We start from the raw sequence: 4697 nt of genomic DNA, 5'->3' as shown, positions 1-4697 counted from the left end.
TACCAACTACATGATCATATTCTTATCAAATATCACTAAAATATATAGAGTAAGACAAAGGTGTATTTTTGCCAATATTCTCTTTTAGTGTTGGGATGTTAATAAGCAGATAATCATCAGTTCAGCAAACTCCCAAGAGAGGGAATGTTAAGGAAAGACAATCTGGAGTACAAAAGAGGTGCAGGGGACTTTCTTTGCTTTCTAGAAGAACACATAAATCATAAGGACATCAGGTATGAGTAGAAATAATATCATGATTTAAGAGGTAGAGCTCAGAGTATTTTTAGGCCACCTGAAAGGTTACAAGGAAGGCAGTATTCTGCTTCTGCCTAGAACAAGAGATGAACAAGCTTTGAAGACACAAAGCTGAGACAATGATGAACTACAATCAGCATATCAGTCCTATACAACCTGAGAACCAGTTTATGTTGAAGAGTACAGTCCACTGTGGAGGTGAGTAAAGTCTAGGCCTGATGACTGCATTTGAAAGATGAGCTTCTCATACCTTTTCATACTGAAGTCATACCCTTATAATGTCCCTCCTCCATTATATATGAATTACTGGTTATTACCAAACTATTCATATACACACATATAATATATATGCATATATTTAATAATGTCCCTCCTCCATTATATATGAATTACTGGTATTACCAAACTATTCATATACACACATAAAATATATGCATATATTTAAATATTTTAATATGCATATTATATATAAATATGTATACAATTTTTGCTCTTTCCGCAGAACTGATTTTGGTTCTTACACTACAAAAAAACTTCTTGTAACTTCAACTCCAGTGGATCCAATATCCTCTTCTGGCCTCTTCAGATGCCCACATGCATGTGTGCATACCCAACACATATGCATAATTTAAACAAAAAACCTTAAATAGTAAAATAGAAGAATTAGAACAACTTACCAAAAGTTAATTTGTACATGCAGCCTTTCTGCCTTAACAATTCAAAAGAAAAAATACATTAGCAGGCCATGATTCATATTGATTAAGTGAATATTACAAAATGAACCTGATAATAAGAACTAGAACACAAACATTCATTCATTTATTTTCTCATTTTCTCTCCCTTCATATCTATCTGTCTGTCTCTGTCTCTATCTCCCTCTTTCTCTGTTTCTTATTAACATTACCTCATCAAATTAAAGTTTACATATGGTTTAGTTGTGGTTGTATTTGTGTGTTTGTGCATATGCTTATGTTGTAGGAGAGTTTTAAGGTCTTTGTTGCTTGGTTTAGAATAGAGTACGAGAAAGAAATCAAAGTCAAGAGAGCAGTCAGAAATGTATATTTGGTTGTGATGATGAGCAAATAGAAAGATATTTCTGGCTCACAGTGAAAGTCTGCTCTTCAGTGGCTCACTTCTGAACAGACGTGAGGAAAATATCATCTGTATCTCTTCAGTCAGTGCCAGGCTATCCACTGCAGGGCAATCCTCCCTAGCCAAGATATTCCTTCTGTAAAATTAACCTACACCACAGAGGTGTCTTTTCTGAAAGAACTGGTGGCTCTTATGAGTGCCATCTGTGATGGAGAAGCCCCTGACCAAGAAGGCCCCAGGAGGAAGATTTACAGATTCAACCAAAGGGTTCCCTGATTGCTTTGGTTGGAGTTTTTTTTTTTTCTTCAACTTTTCTTTATTAGATATTTTCTTTATTTACATTTCAAAGGCTATCCTGAAAGTTCCCTATACCGTTGCCCTGCCCTGCTCCCCTACCCACCCATTCCCATTTCTTGGCCCTTGCATTACCCTGTATTGGGTCATATAAAGTTTGCAAGACCTAGGGGCCTCTCTTCCCAATGATGCTCAACTAGGCCATCCTCTGCTACATATGCAGCTAGAGACACAAGCTCTGGGGGTACTAATTAGTTCATATTGCTATTCCATCTACAGGGTTGCAGATCCCTTCAGCATCTTGTGCTATTTCTCTAGCTACTCCTTTGGGGGCCCTGTGTTCCATCCTATAAATGACTGTGAGCATCCACTTCTGTATTTGCCAGGCACTGGCATAGCCTCATACAAGACAGCTATATCAGGGTCCCTTCAGCAATATTTTGCTGGCATATGCAAATGGAATTGAAGACCCAGAAATAAATCCACACACCTATGGTCATTTGATATTTGACAAGGGAGCTAAAACCGTCCAGTGGACAAATGACAGCATTTTCAAAAATGGTGCTGGCACAATTGGCAGTTATCATGTAGAAGAATGCGAATTGATTCATTCTTATCTCCTTGTACAAAGCTCAATTCTAAGTCGATCAAAGACCTCCACATAAAACCAGAGACACTGAAATTTATAGAGGAGAAAGTGGGGAAAAGCCTCAAAGATATGGGCACAGGAGAAAATTCCTAAACAGAACACGAATGGCTTGTGCTGTAAAATCAAGAATTGACAAATGGGACTTCATAAAATTTAAAAGCTTCTGTAAGGCAAAAGACACTGTCACTAAGACAAAAAGGCCAGCAACAGATTGGGAAAGGATTTTTACCAATCCTAAATCTGATAGGGGACTAATATCCAATATATACAAAGAGCTCAAGAAGCTAGACTCCAGAAATTCAAATAACCCCATTAAAAAATGGAGTACGAATCTAAACAAAGAATTCTCAACTGAGGAATACAGAATGTCTGAGAAACACCTGAAAAAATGTTCAACATCCTTAATCATCAGGGAAATCCAATCAAAACAGCCTTGAGATTCCACCTCACACCAGTCAGAATGGCTATGACCAAAAATTCAGGTGGCAGCAGATGCTGGCAAGGATTTGGAGAAAGAGGAACACTCCTCCATTGCTGGTGGGATTGCAGACTTGTACGACCACTCTGGAAATCAATCTGGCAATCCTAAGAAAATTGGACATAGTAGTATGGGAAGATCCAGTAATAACTATCCTGGGCATATACCTAGATGTTCCAACTGGTAATAAGGACGCATGCTCCACTATGTTCATAGCAACCTTATTTATAATGGCCAGAAGCTGGAAAGAACCCNGATGTCCCTCAATAGAGGAACAGATACAGAACATGTGGTACATTTAGACAATGGAGTGCTACTTAGCTATTAAAAACAATGAATTTATAAAATTCTTGGGCAAATGGATATATCTGGAGGATATCATCATTAGTGAGGTAACCCAATCACAAAAGAAATCACTTGAGATGCACTCACTGATAAGTGGATATTAGCCCAGAAACTTAGAATACCCAAGATAAAATTTGCAAAACACAAGAAAAACAAGAAGAAGGAAGACCAACACGTGGATACTTCATTCCTCCCTAAAATAGGGAATAAAATACCCATGAAAGAAATGGCAGAGACAAAGTTTGGAGCTGAGACTAAAGGACAGACCATCCAGAGACTGCCCCACCAGGGGATCCATCCCATCATCAGTCACCAAACCCAGACACTATTGCATATGTTGGAGCTTTAGAATGCAAGTTGGCACAAGATATCTTGGTGTGGTCCTAGAAAAAGCAGGTGGAGAAATCTGCTTATGAATTTTCTGAGACCGAATCAGTGCTTAATATTAAAGAAGATCTGGGGTACCCTGTGTTTGGAGACAGTATCACCTCTTGGTTCTGCCCTCCCTCCCCGTCCTTCCGGTATGGCGGCATGGAGAACCCTTGTCTCATGTTTGTAACTCGTATGCTACTGGCAGGTGACAAGTCACTCTCCAATATTATTTCACATGAAATATCTCATAGCTGGACAGGAAACCTAGTGATTAAAAAGACGTGGGATCACTTTTGGTTAAATGAAGGACATACTGTCTATTTAGAGCACCACTTTAGTGTACTGTTGTTTCTGGAAAAGTGCAGACATTTCCATGCTTTGGGAGGATGGGGAGAACTACAGAATACGATAAAAACCTTTGGGGAGTCTCGTCCCTTCACCAAGGTCGTGGTTGATCTGAAGAACGTAGACCCCGATGTAGCCTATTCCTCCATTCCCTATGAGAAGGGCTTCACATTACTCTTCTACCTTGAACAGCTTCTTGGGGGACCAGAGGTGTTTCTTAAATGCTTATGTTAAGAAGTTTTCCTACCAAAGTGTAAGCAGTGATGACTGGAAGAGCTTCCTATATTCCCACTTTAAAGATAAGGTGTATTTTCTCAATCAATTTGATTGAAACACCTGGCTCTATGCTCAGGGCCTGCCTCCTGTCAAGCCCAATTATGACGTGCCTCTGACAAATGCTTGCATTGCCTTAAGTCAAAGATGGGTCACTGCAAAAGAGGAAGATTTAACCTCATTCAGCATCGCAGACCTGAAGGATCTGTCATCCCATCAGCTGAATGAGTTCCTGGTGCAGGTGCTTCAGAAGGCACCTCTTCCCTTGGGGCACATAAAGCGAATGCAAGAGGTGTACAACTTCAATGCCATGAACAATTCTGAAATACGATTCAGATGGTTATGGCTCTGTATTCAATCGAAACGGGAGGAAGCAATTCCTTTGGCCCTAAAGATGGCAACTAAACAAGGAAGGATGAAATTTATACCACCTCTATTCAAGGATCTCGCAGCCTTCAACAAATCCCATGAGCAAGCTGTCCACACCTACCAAGAGCATAACGCCAGTATGTATCCCGTGACTGCAATGCTGGTGGGGAGAGATCTGAAAGTGGATTAAGGAACTGATTGTTGCTGATTTCAGAAAATTCCTTT

General features: G+C 39.7%; 1 pseudogene; it reads left to right on the top strand.

Moving 5' to 3' along the window:
* The first annotated feature begins 377 nt into the window (after window positions 1–377).
* On the top strand, window positions 378–4662 carry LOC110321985 (annotated as a pseudogene).
* Window positions 4663–4697: the final 35 nt, after the last annotated feature.

Source organism: Mus pahari, chromosome 5 (genome assembly GCF_900095145.1).
Source record: "Mus pahari chromosome 5, PAHARI_EIJ_v1.1, whole genome shotgun sequence".
In the NCBI taxonomy this organism is placed as follows: Eukaryota; Metazoa; Chordata; class Mammalia; order Rodentia; family Muridae; genus Mus; species Mus pahari.
This window is presented reverse-complemented; position numbering and strand designations above follow the sequence as displayed.